Source organism: Channa argus, chromosome 3 (assembly GCF_033026475.1).
Source record: "Channa argus isolate prfri chromosome 3, Channa argus male v1.0, whole genome shotgun sequence".
Taxonomy (NCBI): domain Eukaryota; kingdom Metazoa; phylum Chordata; class Actinopteri; order Anabantiformes; family Channidae; genus Channa; species Channa argus.
Window position 1 is genome coordinate 11,146,058 of NC_090199.1, and position 13,746 is coordinate 11,159,803.

The 13,746-nt window shown below is 37.2% G+C and overlaps 1 protein-coding gene across 8 annotated transcripts in view; it reads left to right on the forward strand.

The window, feature by feature from the left end:
* Window positions 1-13,746, forward strand: part of gab1 (GRB2-associated binding protein 1) — a 50,935-nt gene that overhangs the window by 1,337 nt on the left and 35,852 nt on the right. The gene's annotated exons all lie outside the window — the stretch shown is intronic.

Sequence of the window (13,746 nt, forward strand, 5' to 3'; positions counted from 1 at the left end):
GCAGCTTCTCTGCCATGTTTTTCTGTCCTCTAAATGGTCATTAAAAATAATTGCTAAAAAAAAATAACTGCTGGGGGGGAGGTAAAAATTCATGCTTTGCATGGATAATCTGCCTGTAAAGAACCACAGAAAATGTATAGAATAAGTAAATGTATTTATAATTGTGATATATTTGAACATGAGATATGGTCAGTTCTCCTTGTGCTGAAAGTATGATATCAGGTACCTACCACCTTGTTAGTCTCGCATGGGGTGGCTCCAGGGGGGCCAATCAGATTTTGGAGGTACCTCTGATGCTTGTGCAGGACCAGCTTTCTCACAGGTTTTCTCTGGGTATGCCAAAGGTTAAACGATTTACAAAACAACTGCACAATACATCAAAGGTTATCCTATTCCTACAAATTATAGAGGTTTAGTGATTATAGAGAACTGTCAGATGTTCATAACGAGATGTTGTCACAACTACTTCAACTGTTAGTGTTTGCAGCCTTACACTGACTGATCATTCATTTGAGTTCACACTCGCGCTAATCACACAGATATTACATGCTTTGATGCAATGTATAATTAGTGAGGGCAACGCTTGTCTATTTTTTTTTTTTTACTTGGCCATTTGCAGTACACTTTGCAGTGTAAATGCCACTGTTTCGTTTGTGATTTTCTCTGCTTATTTGCTGTGCAACTTGGGTATTAAAACAAAAGCTGTGATGCTAAAGCAAATATCTTATGTAGCACATTAGCTGTCAAGTCTACATGCTTTCCTTGTGGAGCAGTGGATATTTCTGTTATTGATGTTTGAATTACAAGGGCTGCAACTTGAGAGGAGGTATGTTTTCACAGAAACCGCATGTCCAATGAAATGTTTTTTCTGAAAGCAATCCTACCACAAAGATATGGTCTTTAAAATGCTGTCTCACATTTATTACAAAATAGATGATCTGATGAAGGCAAAGTCAAAATCCCAGTTCACTGTCAGGCAGTAAGCATTGTCTTCGTGGTAGTGTATTCCTTTTTTGACTGGTAATAACTCATGAATTCAAAACCAATCAGAGACAATACCTCATTTAACATTTGTAGCTTTGTTGTATCTTTCAGATGTACTGTATGTATTTATGAGAACGCAACATTTCAGGATGTTTGTACTTCAACATCACTTGAGGTAATCTCCTAAAACCAAGTGTTAGCCATAATGACCCAAAATTGTTCTTTCTCAACGGTGTAAACAACAAGCTGGTGGAGGACGTAATTGTTCTCTTGGGGATCTGGCAACCAGCTGCTTCAGTTTTATAACTGTTTTCTCAACAGAGTAACATAGAAAAGCCCATAGGCCATCTCTCAGGAAATTCTCTTATTCTGTATTCATGAAAAATAATTTTAGTGGTTTAAAGATTATTAAGAAACAACAATATTGTTTTATTTAATATTTCAAATAGTCATTGTCTGTGATTCAAGTGGTTTGGCATTGGTGAGAAACTCAGTTTTTTTTAATAATGACTAGTCATCACAGGCAAGTAAGGTTAACAGGAAGCCACCTTTCTACTTTTGGGGGTTTTAGAAACTCCCATTACAACCACCCATATGGATTTCCATTTTATTGACTAGATTACTATCAGGTCTATCATAGCAAGCAGTGCCACAGAGAAAAAGGCGCAGGGCCCGGAGCTCCAGCTTGTAGACAGCCGCCCTGATATTGTTCTGTAGGATACCTTGATAAAATCCACAGTGGTAAGCAGTCCAGGTCCAGAGGCACCAAAGCAGCTCCAAATCATGATGCTCTCTACACTGTACATTAACTGTTGGGATGATACTTTTAAGTTGGTACATGGTTCTATTTTACACCATACGTCGTGCTGTGTGTTTTTCTAATAAATCCTTCAAGTATTTAGCTCATTCTGACCTCATAGATTATTCCGGATTGCACCTTTGGTGTGATCTTACCTTGCCATCCACTTTTACAGAGAGTAGCCACAGTACTAAATCTTCTATAATAACAGGCAATATGTCTAGCTGTGAATCCTGAAAGTCTTCAGGATTACTCTGTAACCCTTTCCAGTTACATGCAAATCAACAACTCTTGATTATAGGTAATTTAAGATCTCTTTCTGCAAAGCATGATTCACACCAGCTGATTTATATGTAAAGGTAGTTCTAAAACACAACTTCATTCTCATTTCATTAATTCCAAGTTTCCAGGTTTGACTTGACTGTTGGCGTTAAGTGACATCAAAATTGTTGCCTTTATTTTCCACCATCATTTTCTACATTTATTGGGTGTTTTCCGTAAACGCATGTTTGTGTTTCAAAATATTGAGTTTGTTGATATTTGTGACTTTTGTGAGGATAAGATTTTCATGACAAATTTAACATGCAAAACAAGAAAACTGCAAACAGTGCCAATACTTTTTCTTGTGATATTGTCCAAACTAATGTGAATTTCCATAGTTCCACCAGAGATCTCTTGACCAGCTGCAGTACAAGAAAATGCCCATTTGAGCATGTGGGATAGCATTTGTTAAATAAATGGGATGACACATTTTGGAATTGAAAAAGCATGTAACCATGCTGACCAGTCTGTCTCGCTGATGTGCCTTCAATAGTTTTTGGACAATGAAGGACTATGATACAGATAAAGAAGCTAATCCAGGCTGCAGGCTGACAACCAAACATAAGTAGAGAGGATTCAATGTTGGTTTAAGTGTGTATATGTTGATTGTGGACAATATAAAGGCTTAAGAAAATGAGCAAGTCAAATGGGTAAATCAAGCTTTGGTGTTTGAGTTGAATTAACCTTTTATGTAATTTATTTATTGTGAACATTTATTTGTTTCACCTTTTGTACAGTGTAAGGCAGATGATAAAACATTTTTAATGTCCATTATATTGAAAACAACATGCTTCCCTGACGTGCCTAACAACTGATGTAATTTAAAAATACTCTAAAACAGTCCATGGTTTTGTCACAGTTCTCCTCCGTGTGAAAGAACTTAATGCTTGGTCACATGAGGCTGTGTAATCTGTAGAAGTGCTGACCATCCTTTTTTGGTAAATGACAAAGTGTACAAATCTGGCAGCTCACAGCAAGTCGTTTGAATTATGCCCTAAATAAATAGAGAAGTTAATTCCTGTCAAATTGGCAAATCAAGGAATAATACACTTCCTATAAGTTAACTTCTTTTAATTGAACTTCATTTGACAAACCCTTTATTACTAATAAAATCTAAGGACAATTTGTTTTTAATTTGATATCATTACCACTGCTATATCTAAGCATCAGTACCTATAGTATTTAATTGCCAAGTCAAATAAACAATTTCACAGTTAGACATCGGGGTCGAATGCATATGAAGCAGTGTGTAAAGGTTTGTACACGTACCCTAAAAAAGACAAAAAGACAAGTAACAGCAATCCCTGTTGTCATTCCACTTGCTCCTCCTGAGATTTAAAACTATAGGATATACTCTTCTTTTATACACTTTTTTTATTACCTTAACATACCACAATATTTGTTCTGCCTAATTTGTCTCTCGTTATCTTCTAGTTGGCTGCTCAAAAAGTGGCAACATTACAATTAGATTCCCACATGAATCAAACTGGTTCAAAATGATCAGTTCAGTCTCATGTGGTGGCCAGCAGCCCTGTATACTGAATATTTTGATCAAACAGCCATTCACATTAACCGTACATAAAATTGTTTATCCTTTATAAGAAAAATCCTTTATAATCCTTTATAAGAAAACGATTGAGCAGTTAAACATAATAGAAAGTAAAAATTAGCACGTCTTTTCACATATAAATATATTATATTTCACAGTTTTTGGCCCTGTCCCAGTAATCAGATCACTGTAGTCAATATTTCTAATATGATTAATCTTGTTTGAACACAGATTTTTGTGTAAATTGACTCATTCTTATTTTAACCTATCCCTGTCACTATAAGATGTAATTCTAGGGAATTCAGTATGGTTTGATTTTTTTGCTTTACTTTTTTGCTGTACTTTTTTTTACTTTGTGATTTTTTTTTTTAAGCTACATTTTGATAATATCAGTATTTTAGTTTTATAATAAATTCAAATATATTAGTCTTGGCCCTGTTTTTGGCCCTGTCCCAGTAATCAGATCACTGTAGTCAATATTTCTAATATTATTCGTGTTGTTTGAACACAGACTTTTGTGTAAATTGACTCATTCTTATTTTAACCTATCCCTGTCACTATAAGATGTAATTCTAGGGAATTCAGTATGGTTTGATTTTTTTGCTTTACTTTTTTGCTTTACTTTTTTTTACTTTGTGATTTTTTTTTTAAGCTACATTTTGATAATATCAGTATTTTAGTTTTATAATAAATTCAAATATATTAGTCTTGGGAAAAGTAGTCGAAAGCATGCCTTTTCAACAATGAAATGACCTTGCACCAGGACAAATGCCAAATTTATGCTCTTGAGAACAGTTATGCTATATTCTTCTGCCTGCATTTGATAGTTTTTGACATTTAATAAGTCAAGGCTTTTGTCTCATTGTTGTGAAATACATGTCATACAGTATTAATGATTGTTGAACAGCTAGATTTGTTTGTTGAAATTTAAGAAAAATAAGAAACCCTTTCAGATCACTGCATGTGTTCTGAAACTAGTGGACTCTGTGTTATAGTACACCTTTTAATAAACAAAGAGAATAGGTTATGAGACAGTATTGGGATCAAATTACTGTCATCTCTAGACTGAGCAGCAGTAGACTAGAAGCCGGGGCCTCACCTTCGCTAATAATCCACACAGAGTCAAGTTCATCCCCAGGGCTCTGTTGCTGATTGGTGCAGCTTAAATGTGAAAGCAGCTCAGCAGATGTGCCCCTACCATCATAGGCTGGAACTGTGCAGCATTACCTTTTTGTTCATTACCTTTGAAGCAAGTGTAAATAATCAATAGTCAGGTTATTACAATAACCTTATACTGCCAAGTCACAAGTATACAGGACAAAGTGAATCTTTACTGTATATGCTGTAGCTTTGTAGTTACTATAAATATAATATTTACAGTTTAAAAATACTGCATTCATTTTCATTGTTTATACAAGCATTTGAAAAAACTATGTATTTAATAAACATAAAAGAGGACCACTGTTTTATGCCTTTGTGATTAGTTTTTCCTGTCTCTTGAACAATCTTTTAATAACTCAATATCTAAAGTACATTGGTTTTTGTAGTAGATTAATTCATTGGTACAAGTAGAATTCAGTGGGAAAAAGTCAACACTTCCTTGTCAGTAATGTCAGGGTCGGGGCAAAGGTGTCTAACCACAATGGCTTTTGTAGGACTTTTTCCAGCCAGAATTTGGTATCTTAAGTTATCGCAAGGACTTGATGAAGATGAAGTCCCAGGGTCATTTGCAGCCTCTGTCTGTTATGAGATTGTTTTGCTGTTTCAACACTGAGCCACATCAAGAATATCATAACATAAAATAGAGAAAACTTCATATTATGATCAAAGTCTTCCATCTTTTATAAAAGCATTTCACTGCTGTTCGTCCTTTAGGAACATAAACCACAGACTGTCAGATAATGACAATAAGTCCAGCAACCCAGTTTTGTTTACATGAACTGTTGATTCAATCCAATAATTTTCATGAGTTGTCACCTCAAACCTGCAATGCCAGTTTGTTCACATAGTCACATGTGTCCATTTCATCCTACATTTATTCCCCGTCTTGCTTGATTACAAAACATGCGGCACTATATGGGATACTCCTCATTTTTAAATCGATTGTTGTTTTTGAGTTGGTTACACAGCGCGTTTCATAATTTTCACTAAGTCCTGGCTCTTCAAAAGTTTATCATAACATTGGAGGTTAATATGTAAAATAAAGCACACAGAAAATTACATTGCTCACCCCAAATTTAACCGCCCATTTTCTCAATCCATTCCTCCCACTGCACATATAGACCATTCTAATCCCTGTAGTCTGCTGGCATGTACCCACTGGAAACAGATTTTTATTGTACACCCTAATAGGACCTCAGTGCACAAGGTTACAGGGTAGACCGGATAAAGGAAAATATTGAACTCTGAAAGTCCTCCTCTGGTGGTTGTAAAGTTTTAGAATATATGCTCTATGCTAGTCATAAGTCCTTTAAGCTGTGGGAAAATGCATTCATAGTATACACCATAATTACCATGAGTTTTTATAGTTCTAGTTTTGCATGGCCGCTGTAACGAAATAATTTCCTGGAAAGGATCAAATAAGTATTATTGTATTCTATTCTAATATATTTTAGCTGGTGGCTGACTGGAAAGAGTTGACATTTGCAACCTGCCGAAGAGAAATATGTATGCAACAGATTTGAGAGTGCAGTCAGATAGAAACAAAGCATAGCTCTTTGATTAAGTAGAGGATTCATTAAATCTGCTTAGCAAGAGGAACAGAGAACAGTCACTTTTTGTTAACCTCCTCTCCCCCCCGCCCTCTCCACAACCTTGAAGAAACAAACAAACAAGCAACCCAAACAGTATGCAACAGAGGGGTACTTGTGCAGCATTAGCCTCTTAGGCTAACAAAGAAAAATTATTGGACTGTGTCGTGAACTCCACAGCACTTTGTGGACTACTGTTGTGTGATGTGCCACAGCTTGAAAATGGATTGCATGCACCATTAATTATTTAATGTCCATTACAAACAAATAACCATTAAATATTCATATCTGTGCTAATACGATAGTTACCCTTACCAGCCCACATTTGTCTTAGACATAGACTGTTGTCATTGTCTTATACATAGGCATATCAATTTCATTGTAACCAAATTGGCACCCCCCATACTAAAGTTGGACTGTACAAATACAGTAAAAATGATCACAGGCTATTTATGAATAACAGCTTTCCTCAAATTGATTACATAGTGTTGGTTGTGTGGCAATTGTTAGAAGTTGAGATCTTTTGTTACTTGAGCTTAAACACAATAGATGTGAAGATGATCGTGGCTTGTGGCTCTCTATTTTCTTCTGGATATTTAAAGCGTATACTAAGCCTGAAATCAAGAAAAAGACAATCACAAAGGCAAAACAGGGAGTAAGACTCCCTTTGGACATTTCTGGTCTATGGTAAATACCATACGTTTTTTTGTAGCCTTACATAATTGAGATTATATTTTAAAACTGTAATAAACATTGAGTTGTGTGTTTTTACACTCCTTTTTCATTGTCTTCCATCAAAGGTTTATGTGACAGCCGTTTTTCAGAAACTTGAAAACATGAAATATACCTCATTCCAGGGACTCACGAGAAGTAAATCAACAGAATTGATCTATTTTGGACATGTGATTGTCTCTGTGGTAGTGGAATTCTTTATCCCTAAATTCTAGCTGTGGTGTCTTTGTCCCTGCCTTGATATTCCACTTACCTTATTGTGGAAACCATGCTCCTGGAGCCAGCATATCACCTCCACTGCCATATTTTGCATGGCTGTTGTCTTTCTGATTATATTTACATATAATTAATTTGTTATAACAAATTATTCTAAATTCTGGAGATATAAAGCTGGCTCGGTACAACACAACAGTTAAATTAAAAGCGTTTTTTTTTCTTCAGTTAAATAGTGTTTAATTTATAAGTGGCACTGTGTGGAGGTTATGCACAATTCACCTAGACCTTCTTTAAACTAAGTTTGATTTCGTTGTAACATTGATGTTGTTGAGTTAAATTGCTAGGTCAAGGCTGACATGAAGCATTTTGTAAACAGATGTGTCTCATTTTGCCTGGTGCAGCTGTTTACTGTCCTGTGTGCCAAGTCCACAAAGCAGCTCATGGAGTGACTGTAGAAAACAGTTTTCATGAAGACTTGGTTTTCTTGTTTGAAACGTGGGAACAAATTCTGAGTTGCCTTTTCTGTTGGAATATGATTCTGTTCAGTTGTAAAATTATCCTTCTGTGCTATTTGTCACGGTTCCAAGTGGAACAGTTTCAAGTGCAGCTATTATTAAACACAGATGACAGAAACTATTTGGTAATTGTACATATTGTCACTTTATTATTGAGCTGGATACTTCTCTCATATGTATTGGTTTGCACAGATAAAAGTAAAGATTTTCTTAAATTGAAAGAATCACTTACTTGCTGTTCAGCTAATGACGCTCGACAGTAAAAATAGTTTGTATCATAAGTCTGTTTTGTATTTCCAGAGTGTAGTGTTGGTCTGTTTTGGACATAGAACATGGCTAGCAGGAGAACACTGATGGCCAGAGATGGTCTACACTGTCCAGATGCGAAAGGGTGTAGCGACTTCTGTTCCTATTAAATTGGTGTTTGTATCCTTCGAGGAAATTAAGGAGAAATAGAAGCTGACTGTCTACATTTTCTGAATTTCTGCAAAGCAGGGGAAACATCTCCAAAATTAACTCACTGAGATTATAATGCATGGAAGTGCAGGCAGGGAATATACCAGAATGGCATTTCATCATTTGTTGAGGAAAGGGAAGGGAAGGCAGATGAGATGAGAAAGACTGAAGTGCTTTCTCAGAGCAACAGCATTAGGCAGCCTCCGTTGAGAGTAGTTCACTGTTCTCTCTCTTTCTTTCCTTTCCCAGTGCTTCTTGGCAGGCACAAACAGGAGGAATGTGAAGTTACTCTGTGCTTCTCTTTGCTGGTGTGCAGGGGTGTGAGCTCCTGGTCCTGAGCTGTCACTGGCTGTTCAGCTTAGGCTAGGATGGGCTGGACTGCACTGCACTGCACTGCACAGCAGTGCAATGCACTGGCCGATTGTTGTTTCTGCAGCACCGGGAGGGAAGAGGAGCCGCTCCCTGGCGCCCCAGCAAGGCATGGCCGGCCTTTCCTGTGTGAGGCGCTGATGGCTACCAGATGGCGGCAGAAAGAGGGAGGAGGAGGGGTCCTATACTCTCTCTCTCTCCCTCTCTTATTCTTTCTCTATGCTTTATGACTTTACATTGTTATTTATCAGCTTGTATTTCCTGCTTTTCTTCCTGCATTTAACTCATCTGTCTTTCTCTCTTGTTCCAATAGCTAGGATAAAAAGGACAGTGATTGTGAATCTTAACTTACAAGCATTCAGGCTATATACCATGCTGTGTTTCTCTAAGTCCCTGAGACACAAAAGATGTCACTGACTCATTTTTGATGCCAGTGATTCGTGAGGAATTGTACACTTTGAAAGACTATTCATGATGCATACTCTCTTTAAAGGTCCATAAGTAACATTTCAACATTAAGCTTTATTGCCACTCCAGCTGCAGTCACCTTATAAGTCAGTGATGAACATGTGGTGGCTGATGGTCTTGAAAATGTACTCTGAGATGGGCCTTCTTCTTATGTCCAGGAGGCACTGTACAGTCACAGCATGTAGAGACTACTTTCACCTGTTTAACCAAGTCTCCAGGGTATGTACGTAGACACTAAAGGCCTAATACACTTGCTTGAGGAAGTAGAGCTGTTTATACTTGTATGTGGCCTCTCCCCCAACTAATTTTAAGAGAGACATCAGAAACATTACGTTCTTATAATGAATAGCATATTTTGGCAGCATGCTGTGTTTGATCATCTCAAAAAATTATATCTCATAAAACATCACTGCTAAATATGTTTTAAAAAATATTTTCAATATTGATTTATCCACTGATATTTTCAATTAATTCATTAATCGTATGTACATTCAATTTCCATTAATGGTTGTGTCTATAATGTCAGAAAATGTCAAAATTTCTCAGACTCTGTGGTGACTCCTTCAAATGTATTTTTTTTTGTCTGTGTGATTTCCTTGCTGTAAGGTGTTGACCTGTGTATTTGAAGACCTTTCAGTCAATTTGGAACTGATTGTTAGGTGTAATAGCTTCATCTTCTTAATTTTTATATTTTTGCTGCCTAACATCTTGGGACTCAGACCTTAAAAAAGACTTTTTCTTCAGCAACAAATAGTCTACAAATAGTCTGCTTTTTTGATGGGAACTTTTATTTTATTTTATTTTACAAATCTTAGATACTGACAATTGAGGAAAGCATGAAGAACTCCCACATGCAGTCATGGTTAGGCTCCAGTATTGATTATTATTATAAATATACAGCATTTCAGTCAAGTCAACCTTCTTTAGGTGTTTGAATAAACATCCTGTCATTCCACTTACATACACCAAAGTCGACTGTAATTATACACTTAGAGAAACAGAAATCAGTAACCAAGATAAGCTGGTCTTCACATTCAGTATAAAGAAACTGGTAAAATTCCACAAACACAAATAACATTTAATTAAAAGTTGCACAACACATCTTGAAGTACTTTAGGTACAATATTTAAATAAAAGAAGACGTCAGATAAATCAGGCTTTAAGGAGTATACCCCCTCAACAATCTAGACAAGTCCTCTAGAAAAATCAAATAAAGAGTCAAAAAATGGAATAACCCTTTGGCACCTCATTTTAAACATCACATGATGGCCTCCCTCCATTTTGTGGCACTGAACAGATTAAAATGCCAGCCAGAGGTGGAGACCCGGCCCTTTTTCTTAAAAGAAGGGAAGCATTTGGGATATTTAGCTTACAGAGTTTGCCTCTAAAGTGACTACACAATGAAATACTTTTATAAGTGATTTGATTACTGTTCTGATTAGGGTTAGCTGATTGGCCATTGCCATCATGAGCCTTCAATTGACAACATACACTTTTGTACTCCTTTATTCCTGGGGATCTAGGTTACTCAGCTGAAGAAACAGACAAATTCAGAGGCGTTCCAAACATGATGTTTTGATAGTTGTTTGGATTCATAGAAAATGTAATTCTTTTTGCTTTGATGAAAAGTGACGGACATTACAAAACATGTCTACTAATGCTTTCTTTGTGAATTGGACTTGAGCGACTCAGTATTCAGAAGTTTTTCATGTTTTAGTAAGTTGTTTTGTCCTCTAACACACCTGTAGCATACTCAGGTGTGCAGGCATTGCCAGTTATAATGACTACCTGTTGTCTTTTGTGTCATACCAGCAGTTATTTGCCAGAATAACAGCTGATGTTACAATTAGTTGCAGAGTACCAAATAATTCCCAGAAGGTGGTACAGAGCGTTGGACATGTGTTGTCTATTTGCAGACTCTCTAGGCTGTTTATTAAAAGAGACCAGGAAGCTTTTGTCGTATTCCTTTGCATAATCTTAGCCCTTCAAAAGTTTAGCCATTTAATATGCTAAATGATCAGCACTGACAGCAGCTTTTACAGGTAGACATATGTGTGACCGTGTCTGTTTACCTCAAAATGTTCACCTGTCACTTCTCTCTCTCTCTATCTCTCTCTCTATCTCTATCTGTCTCTCTCTCGTGCATGCGCACGTTTACACACACACACACATACACACACATACACACACAGATGCAGCTGGCACTTCAGTTATGTGATGCTGTGTGATCTGACCCTAGTCGCTGTGTCTGCAGCCCCTTAATATAGCCCACTGCTGTCATGGTAGTTTTTGCCCTTCTTCCCTTGCTCTGTGGTGTGTTAGCACCAGTTTGTTGTTTGTTCCAGCTTGTGGACAGGCAAGGTTAGACAGAGGGTGTTGGGGTGTAAGCCTTGAGACTAGATGTGAAATATTGCTACTGACTTGTGTAATTTCCCAAGTAAGTGTGAGACAGACAGTCCCTCAATAAAATTTAAATTGTGTTTATCTAATCCATTATTTGTCATTTTGTTTGGCTTTGAAATAGTTTCAGTACAAATTCTTACAGCAAACTGAAGCAGACAGAGAAAGACAGATGTCTCTATGCTATTCACCAGTGGCCCTGTTGTGGCCACTGTTCCTGATTGCATTAGAGTTACTATGGTGCTGCCTGGTATCTTTGGCCTGGCCTCAAGCCAGAGGGCATGGTTAAATTTGCACACATGTACACACACACACACACACACACACACACACACACACACACACACACACACACACACACACACACACACACACACACACACACACACACACAGAGAGAGAGAGAGAGAGACAGACACTGAGACGGACACAGAGATGCAGCAGAGACCCCTGCTCTCAGAGAGTATTCATTTCCAGGCTGAAAGGAAGCTGAGAGTCTGGAGAACCTACACCTCGTACCCACCTACTTTCTTAGCATTTTTCTGGGCTTTCCCTGGCTTTTCTCTTTTTTTACGCATATTGCTGGTGATTTTTCAAAAAACTGTGGAATACCTCTGCTCTTTTTGTCTTATCTCTAAGTAGATGGCACTGGGATGACCAACTAGTGTTTCAAGCAGAGCTCAAGGTTGGTCATTATGTTATTAGACATTAAATACCAATTTTGCAATATCTAAAGACAGCCAGTTCCCTAGTGCTTTTTGGTTAGGGATACAGTCAACTCATTGAACATTTTGTCCTTATGTGGTATGCTGTACTGGTGCATTTCTGCCTAACACAGTGTTAAGTGGGGATTTCCAACATTAGTCTATTATGATGTTAAACTTTAGCTACAGCTGTTTGCCTAACAGACATATTTGCAGTTCAGCTCAGATTTAAGGAAACTGTTTGCTTCTTGAATATTAGCTTTTTAAACATCCCTGTTGCGTATAATAATGTATTTATTGGTAAAACGTTGCCTTAGCTGATGTGGTAAAATTAAAATCTGTTCCTGTTTCAGATTATTTAAGCCATGGAGATCCCCTAAAACAAAAATGATGTTGTCAGTTCTTACTTCTTTTTTCATTTGATTTGATAGAAAGTACACTGCCATGTACACATTTTGCTTGGCTGTGTACAAGCAAATAGAGAGTGAAAACAGTATTGTTTAAGCCCCTCTCGTCAGCAGTCAAAGAACAGTGTGATCATGTGAACCAAGCCTGCCATGCCAAAGGAATGTGTTGAATTCTAACAATGCAGTTTTGACAAGTGCATGTGACTCTGTCCAAGAGCTTAGATTGGCCAGGGGAGGAGAAGCAAAGGTAGACAGGATGAAAACAGAGAGGGAGAATCAGCAGGTAATAAGGAAAAGAATGCCATGAATAAAAATGTCAAGGTTGTGGTGTAGAACATTTTAACCTCTTCTGTTAAAAAAATAAAACAGTCAGACCAAACAAACAGGAGATACTGTGGTAATGTGATAAACTTGTGTTTTGGGGAGTTACATATCCTGAAGTCAGATGAGGCAGTCATTATCTCTAATAAAGCTTTGGTTCTCATGGCTGACGATGGGATCGCATCTGCACTGACAAACAGTTCTCAGAGTATGCATATTGAATAGGGCACTGTATGACCAAGAGTATTTAAGTACATTAAGTCTGGGAATCATTTTTAACAAATGTTCCCATTTGGTTTTATAAAGGAGCCATAGTTTTTGCGGTGCCGATGCATTACTTGGGATGTAACACTTCACGTCAGAATGTGTCTCTATTAGATGAGGATCTAAGCATAAAGACTGTTTGATACTTGTTTCTTTCATACACAGGTTATGATTTTTGAACCAAGACCGCATGATCATTAGAAGCTATTTTGTCATGGATCAATATGAAAAGCTGAAAATGTAACAGGAATGAGAACATTTTCACAAATTACTAAAACCTCACCCGAAGGTTTAAGCACAATGTACGTAAAGCATGCACCCATTTCTACATGTACTACGCTTAATGTTGCTTCTTACTTGGCAGAGTAATAGTTATTGATTATTGACCTGTATTTTGCGTCTGTCACCAGAAGCTTATGTGAGTGCATTTTCACCACGCTGAAGAAGCAGTGACTATGTACTGTATTGCAAAAAAGATATTTAAGTTACAG